The sequence below is a fragment of the Cannabis sativa genome, chromosome 1 (genome assembly GCF_029168945.1).
Source record: "Cannabis sativa cultivar Pink pepper isolate KNU-18-1 chromosome 1, ASM2916894v1, whole genome shotgun sequence".
In the NCBI taxonomy this organism is placed as follows: Eukaryota; Viridiplantae; Streptophyta; class Magnoliopsida; order Rosales; family Cannabaceae; genus Cannabis; species Cannabis sativa.
In genome coordinates this window covers 19,144,654-19,163,834 of record NC_083601.1, presented here as the reverse complement: position 1 = coordinate 19,163,834, position 19,181 = coordinate 19,144,654, and the positions used below count along the sequence as shown (strand labels likewise).

The following is a 19,181-nucleotide window of genomic DNA, read 5'->3' as shown; positions in this document are numbered from 1 at the left end:
GGTGGCATTGCAAAGTAATTAGGATCATCCACACCGACATTCATCCTCGTGACAAGTGCGTTCAGTTGGGCCACTTGCTGCTCATCAAAAACACTCTGTTGGGCCATGTAATTCTGCATGTTCATGTTCTGCTGAATCAGATAATTCAGCTGATCGTGAGTGTACTGCATGGCTGGGTCGAGAGACCCGGCAAGACGTGGTGGTTCAATGTCCTCATGCTCCTCTTGTTCTCTTGCAGGAGGATCTCTCTGAACTGGCGGTTGACTATAAGGGTGAGGAGGTTTGAGGCGAAGAACAGTGGACAAGTTAATACTGCGTTGTGGCGACGCCTTGGTATCATATGAGTACTGCGGTACGCCATGTTTCTCACAAAGGTCAGTGATAATCCCAGCAAGCCCAAGTCCTCCACCAGAAGACCCCTCAACCATGATGTCAAATGTTACTCGAATAATATCCCCCACATTCAAATTATAACCTTTCATATTTCCATAAACCCATTTAATCCTGTCTATTTGAGCATCCGAAAAGTGTTTGTTCGGGAGCAACCTTGCACTAACAAAGTAAAGCCATGCCTTGGCTACTGGGTTGAGTTCACACCGGTACAATTGATATGGTTCTCCAGCAAGCTCATGGAACCTCAGGCCAAGATACCCTAGAGTTTCAGCAATATCCACATAATTCAAACTCCTTTCCCGAAATTGCTGTTTCAAGGGTTGCTGCTCTACAGTGAAAGTTGGTAGCTCGTAAAGAGCATGAATGGCAGCTGTGGAAGCAGGCACTCTAGCCCCCCCTAACTCTTACTTTGTCATCCTCTCTTTGAGGCCAGTTGGCTAAAAATTCTAAAGCTAGAGTTTGGTTACTACGCTCAGTGACATCCACGAACTTAGTCCACTGCCTATTTAAAATTTGATCTCTAATAGATGCAAATGCAGGAGGAATGTTTGCAGTTTGACTCAGGTTTACAATGTCTATCCCTCTATCTTCAATGAATGCCCTATCTTTCAATTTCAAAAACCGCTCTTGGGCATCCATGTTGGTAAACCTCACTCTATCAAGATTAGAGCGACCCCTAGGTGGATTGGATGATGAAGCTCCCCCTTCTTCACTCACTCTTGACCTTTTTGGACCCATGTCACCCAAATTTTCTAACTTTCAATATTTTTTTAAAATTTCGGCAGCATTTCCCTTTAAAAATTCACTTCCCGGGAATTAATTCCCTCACAATCAATCCCAATTCTACTCACACAAACAATTTGAACAATGTATATAGCAAAAATCCCAAATATCCAACAAACTATCCAAAACTATCCAACAATTCACAAATTCTTCAATAAAAATTTGCTAGGGAGTCTTATTATCAATACCTCAATGAGAATCCTCCTTTAATCATCCTCCATTGTAGAAAGCTTGAAGTTCTTGAGAAAGAAGAAGATGAATAAGGGTTTTTGAAATTTTTGGGTGAGGTTTTAGGGATTTGGGGTTGATTTTGAGTGGGAATGGGTGATTGATGAGAGAAATAAGGGTGTAGGATGATTTGGGATGAATATTTAAGGTGAGATTTGAAGAAAAAGGGTTTTGGAGGGGATTTGAAGAAGAAAAAAATGGTGTTTGGAGAGGTATTTTCGAAGGTGGTGGTTAGGGATTTGAATGGGAGTGATTTGAAATTATGTAATGGGTTCCCCTTTTTAAACGCGTCAGACCATTCTCGCCGCGGCCAAATTCCGAGAAAAAAAGGACTTTCTGTAACTCTTAAATGGGCGCGGCGGCATGTCCCCTCGCCGCGGCCAGATAAGTGTGAAAAAATCACCTCTCTGTAATGCTTAAATGGCCGCGACGGCTGTTCAGCTGGCCGCGGCCACTGGGCGAATCCCCAAAAAAAATACTTTTTTTTTTATGCAATACATAAATAACACCAAAACTAAAAATTGTTTTACAAGTTTTCTAAACAAAACTAAACAGAACAAAAAAAAAGAAAATAACACTAAAACATAAAAGAGTTCAACTAAATCATAAAGAACACTTGGGTTGCCTCCCAATTAGCGCTGCCTTTATCGTCGCACAGCTAGACGTTGATCGAGTTCTTCATAGTGGCGCCAGAATCATGGCGGACTTGGCTTGATCAAATTGACCTCCCAAGTAGAGCTTTAACCGCTGCCCATTCACTTTGAAAGTATTAGGGCCTTCACCTTTCAGTTCCACTGCTCCATAAGGAAACACCTTGATCACTGTAAATGGCCCCGACCACCTTGACTTCAATTTACCAGGAAACAACTTTAGTCTTGAGTTGAAAAGTAGAACTTGTTGCCCAGGTTGAAACTCCTTTCGGACTAAGTTTCGGTCATGCCACCTTTTAGTTCTTTCCTTGTAAATTTTAGCGTTCTCATAAGCTTCGTTCCAAAATTCCTCCAACTCATCCAGCTGTAGTAATCTTTTCTGTCCAGCAGCCTTTAAATCCATGTTCAGAGTTTTCATTGCCCAATAAGCTTTGTGTTCTAACTCCACCGGTAGATGGCAAGCCCTTCCAAACACCAACCGATATGGTGACATCCCGATTGGCGTTTTGAACGCTGTTCTATTGGCCCACAATGTGTCATCCAACTTTCTTGACCAATCTTTCCTTGATCTCTGCACCGTTTTCTCCAGAATCGTCTTTATTTCCCGATTAGAAATCTCAGCTTGGCCATTACTTTGCGGATGATAAGGTAGAGCAGTTCTATGACGAACACCATATTTCGAAAGGAGTGCTTCGAACTGTTTGTTGCAGAAGTGACTCCCTTCATCGCTTATGATTGCTCGGGGAGTACCAAACCGCGTGAATATATTCTTTTGAAGGAACCAAAGAACTATTTTTCCATCATTAGCTGGTGTTGCTGCAGCTTCCACCCATTTTGATACGTAATCCACAGCTAATAAAATGTATAGATTGCTAAATGATGAAGGAAAAGGACCCATGAAGTCTATCCCCCATACATCAAACAATTCTACTTCCAAGATTCCTGTCAAAGGCATTTCGTTTCTCCTTGAGATGTTTCCTATACGCTGACAACGATCACATGCCTTCACAAAAGTACTAGCATCTTTGAAAAGTGTTGGCCAAAAGAATCCGCTTTGCAACACCTTGGCAGTTGTTCTAGTTCCACTGAAGTGTCCCCCACATGGTAGATCATGACAGTGATTGAGAATAGAGTACATCTCCTCTTCAGGCACACATCTTCTTATTATCTGATCTGCACAGTGCTTGTAGAGGATTGGCTCTTCCCAGTAGTAATGTTTCACCTCAGAAAAGAATTTCTTTAGTTGTTGTCGAGAGAGCTCAGGAGGAGTGATATTGGCAGCCAAGAAGTTAACATAATCAGCATACCATGGTACCATTAGACTTTCCCTCACACTAAAGAGTTGTTCATCAGGAAATTGTTCATTTATTTGTACCTCTTTCGTATTCTGACTTTCTTCCAGCTCTAGTCTTGACAAGTGATCTGCTACCAGATTCTCAGTACCCTTCTTATCTTTTATTTCTAGATCAAATTCTTGCAAAAGAAGAACCCATCGAATTAGTCTTGGTTTGGCATCCTTCTTAGTCATCAAGTACTTGATTGTTGAATGATCTGTATACACTATCACTTTATTTCCAATCAAGTAGGGCCGGAATTTGTCACATGCAAACACTATAGCCAGCATCTCTTTTTCTATAGTAGCGTAATTCAGTTGAGCATCATTCAAGGTCCTGCTTGCATAATAAATAGTTCTGAATACCTTGTCAACCCGTTGTCCCAACACTGCTCCAATCGCATAATCACTTGCATCACACATGATTTCAAAAGGTAATTCCCAGTTTGGTGTAGTCGTGATCGGTGCTGAGATTAACTTATCCTTGAGAATCTGGAATGCTTCAAGACAATCTTTCCCAAATTCAAAAGGTACTCCACTAGCGAGAAGATTAGATAAAGGTTTGGCAATTTTGGAGAAGTCTTTGATAATCTTCTGTAGAACCCGGCATGACCCAAAAAGCTTCAAACTCCCTTAACTGAAACTGGAGCAGGCAAGTTCTCAATTGTACATACTTTGCCTCTGTCAACCTCAATACCTTCTTTCGAGATCTTATGTCCTAACACTATTCCTTTCGTAACCATGAAATGGCATTTTTCCCAGTTCAACACCAAATTAGAATCTTCACACCTTGTTAATACCAATTCCAAGTTGCTTAAACATTGGTCAAACGATGAACAAAATACTGAAAAATCATCCATAAACACCTCGATGCATTTTTCTATTAGATCTGAAAATATGGCCATCATACACCTCTGGAATGTTGCTGGAGCATTACACAGCCCAAATGGCATTCGTCGAAAAGCAAAAGTACCATATGGACATGTGAATGTCGTTTTCTCTTGATCTTCCAGTGCTATAGCTATTTGGTGATACCCTGAGTACCCATCAAGGAAACAGTAGTACTCTTGGCCTGCCAACTTGTCTAACATCTGGTCAATGAATGGGAGTGGAAAGTGATCTTTTCTCGTGGCTTTGTTGAGTTTCCGGTAGTCTATGCAAATTCTCCATCCTGTGACAGTTCTGGTTGGTATGAGTTCATTCTTTTCATTCTTCACCACCGTCATCCCTCCTTTCTTTGGAACAACCTGGACTGGACTTACCCATTTACTGTCTGAAATAGTATACGCTACCCCAGAATCTAACCACTTTAAGACTTCTTTTCTAACAACCTCCTTCATTGGTGGATTTAATCTTCGTTGTGCATCGATGGTAGGCTTCACTCCTTCCTCCATTAAGATTCTATGCATTACAGTTGAGGGGCTGATCCCTTTAATGTCTGCTAAAGTCCATCCAATGGCTTTCTTATGCTTCCTTAGAACCCGTAATAGCTTGTCTGTCTCTAAAGAAGATAGGGAAGATGCCACAATGAAAGAAAGTGTCTTATTTTCTCCCAAATATTCATACCTGAGATGATCCGGTAGGACTTTTAACTCTAGTTGAGGAGGCTTTTCAGTAGATGGGGTAGGCTTTGTTGGTATGACTCCTAACTCTTCATAGTATCTTCTATTCAACGGTCCATAAGAGTCGAGCCACATAGCATACTCATAAGCTTCCTTACCGTCTTGTTCCCCCACCTCCCCTTGTACCAAAGTCAGATTAAGAGGGTCTTCAATGTGCGTCTTTGTCTCCACCAACTGGTCCACCACATCAATTGCAAAACAATTGTCACTAGACGTAGGGTAAGTCATTGCTTTGAGTACATTAAATACAACTTCATCTCCTTGTACCCTCAGCTTTAACTCTCCTTCCTGGACATCAATTAGTGCTTTCCCTGTTGCCAAGAAGGGTCTCCCCAAGATGATAGGAACATTGTTGTCTTCTTCCATATCTAGAACAATGAAATCAGCTGGAAAGATGAACTTGTCAACTTTAACTAACACATCCTCAATGACTCCTCTAGGATGAGCTAGTGATCGATCCGCCAATTTGAGAGTTACCGTGGTTGGCTTTGCTTCACCCAGCTGCAGTCTTTTAAACACTGACAAAGGCATTAAGTTTATACTGGCTCCCAAATCACATAGTGCATTTATTCCTTCAATTTTTCCAATAGTACAAGGAATAGTGAAGCTCCCTGGATCTCTGAGTTTTGGAGGGAGTTTCTTCTGTAGAATAGCGCTGCACTCTTCAGTTAGAGCCACTGTCTCATAATCCTCCATCTTCCTCTTCTTTGACAAAATTTCCTTCATAAACTTCACATAACTTGGCATCTGCTCTAAAGCTTCAGCAAAGGGAATGTTAATGTGAAGTCTTTTGAAGACTTCTAGAAACTTGGTGAACTGCTTGTCTAAGCTTGACTTTCTGAGCCTCTGAGGATAGGGTATTTTCACATGGTGACAATGCTAATAGGTAGAGACTGTTGTGGTTGTGCTGGGCTGTCAGTAGCCTTCACTGCTGTTGGTGTTGGTGTGGGTGTTTGCACAGGTAGAACTTTTATCTCTTCATCTACCTCAACTGGTTGTGGTAACTCAGGTCCATCATACTTCTTACCGCTCCTCAGGGTAATTGCTTTGCAGTTTTCTTTGGGATTAACTTCAGTTGTGCTAGGCAAATTTCCTTGAGGGCGGGTTGATACCTGAGTTGCTAGCTGGCCCATCTGAGTCTGCAGGTCTTTAATTGAAGATCTAGTTTCAGTCATAAATTAAAGCAGTAAATCTGTTTGCAAACTAGAATTTCCACCAGAGGCTTGTTGCTGATTAAACTGTTGGTTTTGATTTCGTTGCTGATAGAACCCACTGTTTCTTCGGTTATTACCCTGGTTGAACCCATAATTGTTGTTGTTGTTCTGTGAAAAATTTCCAATGGCCTTAGCTTCATCCATTGGCAAATCATCCACATCTGCTTGACACTCTGAAAAATGATGATTTCCTCCACATATCTCACAAACAATTTGGGCTTGTTTAGCTTGCCCTGCAATTATTTTTGTCAATGCCTCAACCTGAGCTGTTAACTTTGTGATGGCATCAAATTCTAACACACCAGCTACTTTCTTAGAATGACTCCTTTCAGTTGGCCACTGCTGATTGTTTAGAGCCATCTCCTCCAATAGATCATACGCCTCATTAGCACTCTTTCTCATAAAAGCTCCGCCCGCTGCTGCATCTATTAGAGTTCTAGTGTTACCAACCAACCCGTTGTAGAAGTTGTGGACCAGCATCCACTTCTCTATACCGTGATGAGGACACTTCCTGATCAGATCTTTAAACCTCTCCCAAGCCTCATGGAGAGATTCATTATCTTGTTGGCAGAAGTTGTTGATTTCTCCTCTCAGCTTTGCAGACTTAGCTGGAGGAAAGAACTTTGACAAGAATTTTGTTGCCAGATCATTCCAGGTGGAAATAGAGTTGGGTGGCAAGGAGTTTAACCAACTCTTGGCTCGTTCTCTGAGCGAGAATGGAAACAGTCTCAGTCGAATGGCATCATCGCTAACTCCATTAACTTTAAAAGTTTCACAAAGTTCCATGAAGTTAGAGAGATGCAGATTATGATCTTCAGAAGGGAGGCCACCAAACTAAACTGAAGACTGCACCATTTGAAGGTTGGCAGGTTTAATCTCAAAGTTGTTAACATCCACTGCCGGTGGCCTGATACATGACTGCACTCCCGTCAGAGTAGGGAGAATGTAATCTCTCAAGCTACGGCCATTAGCTTGATCTTCCACGGCGCCACCATTATTACCATTATTACCCCCATTGTTTCCAGCATTATTGTTCACATTGGCAGCCATGATTTCTGATGTTTCAGCAGTTGCTGAAACTCTTTCTTGCCTTTTGTTCTTTCTGTTCCTCCTGCACGTTTTCTCGATTTCAGGATCAACTAGTAATATGACTGCTTGTTCTTGATGGCGCATACACTTAGGAATCCTGAAATGAATCACGAAAATATTGCAAGAAAAAGGTTAGAAACTTAGCAAGAGAAAATATACCAAAGTAGAAGTTAGTATAATTTTATGTAATATTAATCTTTAAACAATTCCCCGACAACGGCGCCAAAAACTTGTTGCAAAATTTATAAACACTACGCAAGTATACGCAATCAAGTAGTAAAACTCACACAGGTGAGGTCGATCCCACAGGGAATTGGATTAAATACCACTAAACTATACTTATAATTCTATTTGGCAAATCGAAAACAATTATGACTTAAGAAAAGTAAAGTAATTCAGAAAACGTAAAACACAGTTAAAGTTTAAGCAAGATGAGATGATAGGGAGGAGAATCCTGTTGTTGTTTACCCAAATCGTTAATGCTTAATTACTATCCTATTCTTGAAGTGAATGACAGATTATAAAATAACCTAGCTCTTTTCAGATCTTCTAGATTCTAAATCTCATATTTTCTAATTAATTCCTTAATTAAACTAACATGAAATCAACATTAAGTAATAATCTATTCGTCACATAAGTCATGTAAATACTCTCGTTTCACATAGAACATCGATTATCCCAATTTTAGCATTCTCAATTCTCACTTTTCAGATTTCGAATTGAGATCGTAAAGCATGCACAAGGTGATCAATCTTAAACATGAAATTAAACGCGAATTAAGATAATTTCACAAACAAGAATGGAGGAATGGTAATTAAACATTAACTAGGCAAACATTAAACAACAATCATCATCCTCCCTAAATGGGAAATTTAGTTCAGAAACAAATCCATAACCATTCCTAAAGCAATATTCAACATAAAGAAATTAACGAGGAATAAAGAAAAGAACTGTTGGTGGATGAATTCTGGATCTTCACTTCAATCTCTATGCTCTTCCTGCCGCTCTCTACTGTATTTTAGGGTTCCAAATTGCTTCCCCAGACTTTCAATCGCAGTTTTCTATTTATATCTAATTTTTAGGGTTCGATGAACGAAATTGCCCTTGGTCCGTACGGGATCTCGCCGCGGCCAAACTTCCTCTCGCCGCGGCAAGATAATGGCAAATTAAGCACCTCTCTGTATCTCTTAAATGGCCGCGGCGACACTCCCCCTCGCCGCGGCGACTGCGGCTCCAGGATTTCTCATTAAATTTCGTGATCTAGCCGCGGCCAAGTTGTGTCTAGCCGCGGCCAAATATGCACAATTCTTTAAAAATTGTGTTTACCTTGGCTCAGCTCGTCTTTTGTTGAATTTTTGCATCCGAGACCTCTTTTATTCCAAAGAACCTGAAAACATAGAAAGCAGGCAGAATTCCGTCCTAACACAGCGAAAAACGCACATAAAATAGATCCAAAACATAGGCTAAAAATAGCCTAACAGTGACTCCGGTACACCACAGCTAACTTTACATACTATGTGTCACGGGACCCATAAACATCGCCAATGATAGTGTGAGTACTACGAATGGTTGAGTGTCACTCTGTACAACCCTAGCTCGAAGGGGTTCAGTCAGTTCTTTACGAGAATAGTGACTAAGGTACACCACAACTAACTTGATTACATACTATGTGTCACGGGACCCATAAACACCGCCAGTGATAGTGTGAGTACTACGAATGGTTGAGTGTCACTCTGTATGTACAAACCTAGCTCGAAGGGGTTCAGTGAGTTTGTTAGGAGAATAGTGACTCCGGTACACCACAGCTAACTTGATTACATCCTATGAGTCACGAGACCCATTAACACCGCCAATGATAGTGTGACTACAACGAATGGTTGAGTGTCACTCTTCAAAAACCTAGCTCGAAGGGATTCGGTGAGTTCTGTACGAGAATAGTGACTCTGGTACACCACTCCTAACTTGATTACATACTATGTGTCACGGGACCCATAAACACCGCCAGTGATAGTGTGAGTACTACGAATGGTTGAGTATCACTCTGTACAACCTAGCTCGAAGGGGTTCAGTGCGTTCTTTACGAGAATAGTGACTCCGGTACACCATAGCTAACTTGATTACATACTATGTGTCACGGGACCCATAAACACCGCCACTGATAGGGTGAGTACTACGAATGGTTGAGTGTCACTCTGTACAACCCTAGCTCGAAGGGGTTCAGTGAGTTCTTTACGAGAATAGTGACTCCGGTACACCACATCAAACTTAATTACATACTATGTGTCATGGGACACATAAACACCGCCAGTGATAGTGTGAGTCCTACGAATGGTTGAGTGTCACTCTTTACAACCGTAGCTCGAAGGGATTCAGTGAGTTCTTTACGAGAATAATGACTTCACTACACCACAGCTAACTTGATTACATACTATGTGTCACGGGACCCATAAACACCCCAGTGATAGAGTGAGTACTACGAATTGTTGTGTGTCACTCTGTACAACCCTAGCTCGAAGGGGTTCATTGAGTTCTTTACGAGAATAGTGACTCCGGTACACAACAACTAACTTGATTACATACTATGTGTCAGGGGATCCATAAACACCGCCAGTGATAGTATGAGTACTATGAATGGTTGAGTGTCACTCTGTACAACCCTAGCTCGAAGAGGTTCAGTGAGTTCTTTACGAGAATAGTGACTCCTGTACACCACAGCTAACTTGATTACATACTATGTATCACGGGACCCATAAACATCGCCAGTGATAGTGTGAGTACTACAAATGGTTGCGTGTCACTCTGTACAACCCTAGCTCGAAGGGGTTCAGTGAGTTCTTTACGAGGATAATGACTTCGGTACACCACAGCTAACATGATTACATACTATGTGTCACGGGACCCATAAACACCGCCAGTGATAGTGTGAGTACTACGAATGGTTGAGTGTCACTCTTTACAACCCTAGCTCGAAAGGGTTCACTGAGTTCTTTACGAGAATAGTGACTCCGGTACACCACAGCTAACTTGATAACATACTATGTGTCACGGGACCCATAAATACCGCCACTAATAGTGTGAGTACTACGAATGGTTGAGTGTCACTCTGTACAACCCTAGCTCGAAGGGGTTCAGTGAGTTCGTTAGGAGAATAGTGACTCCGGTACACCACAGCTAAGTTGATTACATACTATGTGTCACGAGACCCATAAACACCGCCAATGATAGTGTGTGTACTACAAATGGTTGTGTGTCACTCTGTACAACCCTAGCTCAAAGGGGTTCAGTGAGTTCTTTACGAGAATAGTGACTCCGGTACACCAAATTCTTTAGGACCGTATTGCTCTGATACCAGATGTAACGTCCCCGCTTCAAGCCTCCATTGGGCCCTTACACCCACGGACTAATGGCTCTTATACACGGGTACGCCACTCTGGATGCTTCTTGGATTGGTGACTGACCCTACAGACCAACACGAGTGTTTTCAGTGTGCTTTGTCCTCACTCACACGCATCCTGGGAAAACTTCCCAGGAGGTCACCCATCCTTGAAATTGCTCCAGGCCAAGCACGCTTAACTATGGAGTTCTTTCGAGATGGGCTACCGAAAAACAAGATGCACCTTGTTGACATAGGTAGTACCAATCAATCCATTAAAGCCCTCTTCAACTGTATAGTCCCATACCTACATAGTCTCAGAATCATCCCACATGACCTTCCCCAGGCGGTGTGGGATTGCACAACTTACCCGGTATTTCCCCTTACGGATCACGGGACTACTCACTGTCACAATCACCCCCCCTTACGGGGTCCGACGTCCTCGTCGACCACACTTCCGGCTGGGTCAAGGCTCTGATACCATTTGTAACACCCCGATTTCCCGAGATGTCACATAGGATAGTCCGTATAAAACATTTTAATAAGATAAAGACAATCAAATACTTCTTTATTGAAAAATATCCAAGCATGAGATCTCATTGTTTAAAACAAAATACTTTTAGTGTTGTAAACTTAAATAAGAACTAGTTAAGTCAAAATAATAGTTCCAAAATGTTTAGCAGTTAAAAAAAACATTAAAAGCAAAATACTGTGCCAGCCCCCTAACATGCGGTCCACGCCCCGAGCTCTTCATTCTCACTGCTTAGCCTTACCCTTACCTGCACGCAGAGTACCCGTGAGCTAACGCCCAGTAAGAAGAGCTATGTAGGACATAACCCTCCTAACTAGTTACTTGACATAATTTACTCTTTAATATTAATCAACAGTAATTCACATTCCATAAATATATCCACAACGCATGTTGTTCTCACATGCACACATCAAGTCTCATACCGCACATTATACTCACATACGATAATCAACTATTCTCTCATAATGATCAGACATGAGGTAACCTGCCCTGCCTTGTGTTATTCTCACACTTGGCATCCAACAGGGCAATTAATTACCATAAGTTGTACTCACCCATGATAAAGTTATAACCTGCAAGTGATATGCTCACACAAGCAGCAAGACCCTAATATTATTCTCATGCTAACGATGCTCACAAAATATAAGGCAATCACAACACAATCAAATTAAATAGCAACCCATCCCAAGTTGTATGCATAACATACACCATGTGCACAGATGTCCACTCTTCTTACCTCAGTTGCTAAGACCACACTTGCTACCTCGAGCACCTCAACGAATTTCCTTGTTGAGAACAAGATCCTAAACATTCATTAACACAACAATACACTAAAAATACATTCAAGTATGAATCTCTAAACTCATACAGAAACTTACGTAAAAATACGTAACACATAGGTCTATTTCACTTGCATGACACACCATACATAAGCATTTATTATTTTGATTCACACAAACATATTGCATGGACTCAAACAAACATTCTTAACGTAAAACATGAATTCATACAACACATTTTTACGTAAAATTTACTAAAATACTATTTATTCCTATTAAAGTCCAAATAAATAGTTAATTAATCACCAATAATTATAATAAATACCTACATCAACTAATAAATAATAAAACCTATTCCTTTTGATATCATAGGCAGTAAATGGTATTACAAAAATACATTTTACTATTTTAACAACACTTATCTATTTTTCATAATTAACTTAAGCATTAATTAAGTAAATTCATGAAAAATACCAAAATTGATTAAAAACCAAATCTAACTCTTCTAACATAGTTTATAACCTGTACTAAGTCATAAATAATTTTCTTTGAATTTTCTAAGCAACGTAGGTATTTTTCATAATTAAAATAAGAAATAAAATCAATAATTCATGAAAAATACATAATCGCCTGAAAATTCAATCTACCAATTTTATAACCGTTTATATATCATAGTCCATCATATAAAATAAATCTAGATTTTTCTGAGCAACCTAAGTATTTTTCATAATTAATCTATGAATTTTACTAAATAATTCACAATAATTCCAAATAAATTCAGAAAATTATGAAACTTCACCAAGCACCTTAGAATAAAATAAGGAATCAAAATATACAAAAATATCTAAGAAAACCACCTCAGAAATGGTCAGAACGCGGTCGCCGGCGTTCTCGTCGGTTTCGTCGCCAGTAAAGTGTAACTTTGTCTCCGATTGCTCTTGAAGCGTCCTTTCGATTGGGGAAGCTCTCCACAATGCTCAGGACCTCAAAACGATCAAGAAAAGTGTCCGAGAAGGCAGATCGGGGTTGTCTTCTTCGTTGGCGGTGTACCGTCTTTAATGGAGTCAAAATTTTAGATTTTCGTTTTGGACGTTAAAGCTTCGTTTTCTTACGTCAAAAACAATCCTTAGGGTCCCATGCACTCAAATATAACCTCCCTTGACCCAAGAACAAGCTTAAACACGTTCGAATTCGAGTCCGTAACTAAGCCGCACCTTTGAAGCTTCAATAATGGCGAATCTCAAAACGACGACTTCCGCCCCTTATACCACGTTAAAAAGCTTCCTTAGGTCGTATATAAGTGATCCCAAACCCCCACGTTCACCCAGGTTTCACTCCACTTGAAGAAACAAAAATTTTCGGTATCGTATACGCCGTATACGTGCTCTCTCTCTCTCTCTCTCGTTGGTTCTCTGTTTTGGGTGTACGAAAATAGAGCTTAAAATCTAATTTCTATCATGTTTAAACCCAAGCAAAATATCGCATTAAACCGAAGTAAAGCGATTCCCATTCCACCAAAATAGGCGTTCGGTTCGTGTGTGAATATATAATCTCGTATAACAGTTAATAATAATAATAATAATAATAATAATAATAATAATAATAATAATACGTATAAGATAATAATAATAATAATAATAATAATAATGTTAAATATGCCCTTTAACACTATAATAATATTTACCCATATTATTAGACCAAAATAATAATTCCAATATTATTATAAGTTAACATTCATCGTTATTATTATTCCCACACCAATAATAATATGTACCAAAATCAAACAATTCACACACCCATATAATAATAGCCAAATATATATATTTATTAGGCATTATGCACATGCCAATAATATCATATCATCACAAAGAAAAATCTCATACATATTTAAATCCATAAATATGTAAAATAATAAAAAAATACTCTCAACTAAATAAAATTACAAAAATACCCTTTCGGTACACCACAGCTAACTTGATTACCTACTATGTGTCATGGGACCGATAAACACCACCTATGATAGTGTGAGTACTACGAATGGTTGAGTGTCACTCTGTATGTACAACCCTAGCTCGAAGGGGCTCAATGAGTTCGTTAGGAGAATAGTGACTCCGGTACAACACAGCTAACTTGATTACATAATATGTGTCATGAGACCCATAAACACTGCCAATGATAGTGTGACTACTACGAATGGTTGAGTGTCACTCTTCAGAACCCTAGCTCGAAGGGGTTCAGTGAGTTCTTTACGAGAATAGTGACTCCGGTACACCACTCCTAACTTGATTACATACTATGTGTCACGGGACACATAAACACCGCCAGTGATAGTGTGAGTACTACGAATGGTTGAGTATCACTCTGTACAACCTAGCTCGAAGGGGTTCAGTGAGTTCTTTACGAGAATAGTGACACCGGTACACCATAGCTAACTTGATTACATACTATGTGTCAGGGGACCCATAAACACCGCCAGTGATAGTGTGAGTACTACGAATGGTTGAGTGTCAATCTGTACAACCCTAGCTCGAAGGGGTTCAGTGAGTTCTTTACGAGAATAGTGACTCCGGTACACCACAGCTAACTTGATTACATAGTATGTGTCACGGGACCCATAAACACCGCCACTGATAGTGTGAGTACTACGAATGGTTGAGTGTCACTCTGTACAACACTAGCTCGAAGGGGTTCAGTGAGTTCTTTACGAGAATAGTGACTCTGATACACCATAGCTAACTTGATTACATACTATGTGTCACGGGACCCATAAACACCGCCAGTGATAGTGTGAGTACTACGAATGGTTGAGTGATAATCTGTACAACCCTAGCTCGAAGGGGTTCAGTGAGTTCTTTACGAGAATAGTGACTCTGGTACACCACTCCTAACTTGATTACATACTACGTGTCACGGGACCCATAAACACCGCCACTGATAGTGTGAGTACTACGAATGGTTGAATGTCACTCTTTATAACCCTAGCTCGAAGGGGTTCAGTGAGTTCTTTACGAGAATAATGACTTTAGTACACCACAGTTAACTTGATTACATACTATGTGTCACGGGACTCATAAACATCGCCAGTGATAGTGTGAGTACTACGAATGGTTGAGTGTCACTTGTTACAACCCTAGCTCGAAGGGGTTCACTGAGTTCTTTACGAGAATAGTGACTCCGGTACACCACAGCTAACTTGATTACATACTATGTTTCACAGGACCCATAAACACCGCCAGTGATAGTGTGAGTACTACGAATGGTTGAGTGTTACTCTGTACAACCCTAGCTCGAAGGGGTTCAGTGAGTTCTTTACGAGAATAGTGACTCCGGTACACCACAACTAACTTGATTACATACTATGTGTCACAGGACCCATAAACACCGCCAGTGATAGTGTGAGTACTACGAATGGTCGAGTGTCACTCTGTACAACCCTAGCCCAAAGGGGGTCAGTCAGTTCTTTACGAGAATAGTGACTCCGGTACACAACAGCTAACTTGATTACATACTATGTGTCATGGGACCGATAAACACCACCAGTGATAGTGTAAGTACTACGAATGGTTGAGTGTCACTCTCTATGTACAACCCTAGCCTGAAGCGGTTTAATGAGTTCGTTAGGAGAATAGTGACTCCGGTACACCAAAGCTAACTTGATTACATACTATGTTTAATAAGACCCATAAACACCGCCAATGATAGTGTGACTACTACGAATGGTTGAGTGTCACTCTTCAGAACCCTAGCTCGAAGGGGTTTTGTGTGTTCTTTACGAGAATAGTGACTCCGGTACACCACTGCTAACTTGATTACATACTATGTGTCACGGGACCCATAAACACCGCCAGTGATAGTGTGAGTACTACAAATGGTTGTTTGTCACGCTGTACAACCCTAGCTCGAAGGGGTTCAGTGAGTTCTTTACGAGAATAGTGACTCCGGTACACCACAGCTAACTTGATTACAAACTATGTGTCACGGGACCCATAAACACCGCCAGTGATAGTGTGAGTACTACGAATGGTTGAGTGTCACTCTTTACAACCCTAGCTCGAAGGGGTTCAGTGAGTTCTTTACGAGAATAATTACTTCAGTACACCACAGCTAACTTGATTACATACTATGTGTCACGGGACCCATAAACACCCCAGTGATAGTGTGAGTACTACGAATGGTTGAGTGTCACTCTGTATAACCCTAGCTCGAAGGGGTTCAGTGCGTTCCTTACGAGAATAGTTATTCCGGTACACCACAGCTAACTTGATTACATACTATGTGTCACGGGACCCATTAACACCGCCAGTGATAGTGTGAGTCCTACGAATGGTTAAGTGTCACTTTGTACAACCCTAGCTCGAAGGGGTTCAGTGAATTATTTATGAGAATAGTTATTCTGGTACTCCACAGCTAACTTGAGTACATACTATGTGTCACGGTACCCATAAACACTGCCAGTGATAGTGTGAGTACTACTAATGGTTCAGTGTCACTCTGTATGTACAACCCTAGCTTGAAGTGGTTCAGTGAGTTCGTTAGGAGAATAGTGAGTCCGGTACACCATAGCTAACTTGATTACATACTTTGTGTCACGAGATCCATAAACACCGCCAGTGATAGTGTGACTACTACGAATGGTTGAGTGTCACTCTTCTGAACCCTAGCTCGAAGGGGTTCAGTGAGTTCGTTTGGGGAATAGTGAGTCCGGTACCCCACAACTAACTTGATTACATACTTTGTGTCACGAGACCCATAAACACCGCCAGTGATAGTGTGACTACTACGAATGGTTGAGTGTCACTCTTCTGAACCCTAGCTCGAAGGGCTTCTGTGAGTTCTTTACGAGAATGGTGACTCTGGTACACCACTGCTAACTTGATTACATACTATGTGTCACAGGACCCATAAACACCGCCAGTGGTAGTGTGAGTACTACGAATCATTGAGTGTCACTCTGTACAACCCTAGCTCGAAGGGGTTCAGTGAGTTCTTTACGAGAATATTGACTCCGGTACACCACAGCAAACTTTATTACATACTATGTGTCACGGAACCCATAAACACCGCCAGTGATAGTGTCAGTACTACGAATGGTTGAGTGTCACTCTGTACAACCCTAGCTCGAAGGGGGTCAGTCAGTTCTTTACGAGAATAGTGACTCCGGTACACCACAGCTAACTTGATTACATACTATGTGTCATGGGACCGATAAACACCACCAGTGATAGTGTAAGTACTACGAATGGTTGAGTGTCACTCTCTATGTACAACCCTAGCCTGAAGCGGTTTAATGAGTTCGTTAGGAGAATAGTGACTCCGGTACACCAAAGCTAACTTGATAACATACTATGTTTAATAAGACCCATAAACACCGCCAATGATAGTGTGACTACTACGAATGGTTGAGTGTCACTCTTCAGAACCCTAGCTCGAAGGGGTTCTGTGTGTTCTTTACGAGAATAGTGACTCCGGTACACCACTGCTAACTTGATTACATACTATGTGTCACGGGACCCATAAACACCGCCAGTGATAGTGTGAGTACGACGAATGGTTGTTTGTCACTCTGTACAACCCTAACTCGAAGGGGTTCAGTGAGTTCTTTACGAGAATAGTGACTCCGGTACACCACAGCTAACTTGATTACATACTATGTGTCAAGGGACCCATAAACACCGCCAGTGATAGTGTGAGTACTATGAATGGTTGAGTGTCAGTCTGTAAAACCCTAGCTCGAAGGGGTTCAGTGAGTTCTTTACGAGAATAGTGACTTGGGTACACCACAGCTAACTTGATTACCTACTATGAGTCACGGGACCCATAAACACCGCTACTGATAGTGTGAGTACTACGAATGGTTGAGTGTCTCTCTGGACAACCCTAGCTCGAAGGGGCTTAGTGAGTTCTTTACCAGAATAGTGAGTCCGGTACACCACAACAAACTTTATTACATACTTTGTGTCACGGGACCCATAAACACCACCAGTGATAGTGTGAGTACTACGAATGGTTGAGTGTCACTCTTTACAACCCTAGCTCGAAGGGGTTCAGTGAGTTCTTTACGAGAATAATTACTTCAGTACACCACAGCTAACTTGATTACATACTATGTGTCACGAGACCCATAAACACCGCAACTGATAGTGTGAGTACTACGAATGGTTGTGTGTCTCTCTGGACAACCCTAGCTCGAAGGGGTTCAGTGAGTTCTTTACGAGAATAGTGACTCTGGTAAACCACTGCAAACTTGATTACATACTATGTGTCACGGGACCCATAAACACCGCCAGTGATAGTGTGAGTACTACGAATGGTTGAGTGTCACTCTTTACAACCCTAGCTCGAAGGGGTTCATTGAGTTCTTTACGAGAATAATGACTTCAGTACACCACAACTAACTTGATTACATACTATGTGTCACGGGACCCATAAACACCCCAGTGATAGTGTGAGTACTACGAATGGTTGAGTGTCACTCTGTATAACCCTAGCTCGAAGGGGTTCAGTGCGTTCCTTACGAGAATAGTTATTCCGGTACACCACAGCTAACTTGATTACATACTATGTGTCACGGGACCCATTAACACCGCCAGTGATAGTGTGAGTCCTACGAATGGTTAAGTGTCACTTTGTACAACCCTAGCTCGAAGGGGTTCAGTGAATTATTTATGAGAATAGTTATTCTGGTACTCCACAGCTAACTTGAGTACATACTATGTGTCACGGTACCCATAAACACTGCCAGTGATAGTGTGAGTACTACTAATGGTTCAGTGTCACTCTGTATGTACAACCCTAGCTTGAAGTGGTACAGTGAGTTCTTTACGAGAATAGTGAGTCCGGTACACCATAGCTAACTTGATTACATACTTTGTGTCACGAGATCCATAAACACCGCCAGTGATAGTGTGAGTACTACAAATGGTTGTTTGTCACGCTGTACAACCCTAGCTCGAAGGGGTTCAGTGAGTTCTTTACGAGAATAGTGACTCCGGTACACCACAGCTAACTTGATTACAAACTATGTGTCACGGGACCCATAAACACCGCCAGTGATAGTGTGAGTACTACGAATGGTTGAGTGTCACTCTTTACAACCCTAGCTCGAAGGGGTTCAGTGAGTTCTTTACGAGAATAATTACTTCAGTACACCACAGCTAACTTGATTACATACTATGTGTCACGGGA

At 41.2% G+C, this 19,181-nt stretch overlaps 1 non-coding gene across 1 annotated transcript; it reads left to right on the top strand.

The window, feature by feature from the left end:
* Positions 1–6,713: 6,713 nt before the first annotated feature.
* On the top strand, positions 6,714–6,820 carry LOC115708437 (small nucleolar RNA R71). The gene has a single exon (XR_004009937.2). It is a non-coding gene; the product is annotated as a small nucleolar RNA R71 (small nucleolar RNA).
* The last annotated feature ends 12,361 nt before the right edge of the window (positions 6,821–19,181 follow it).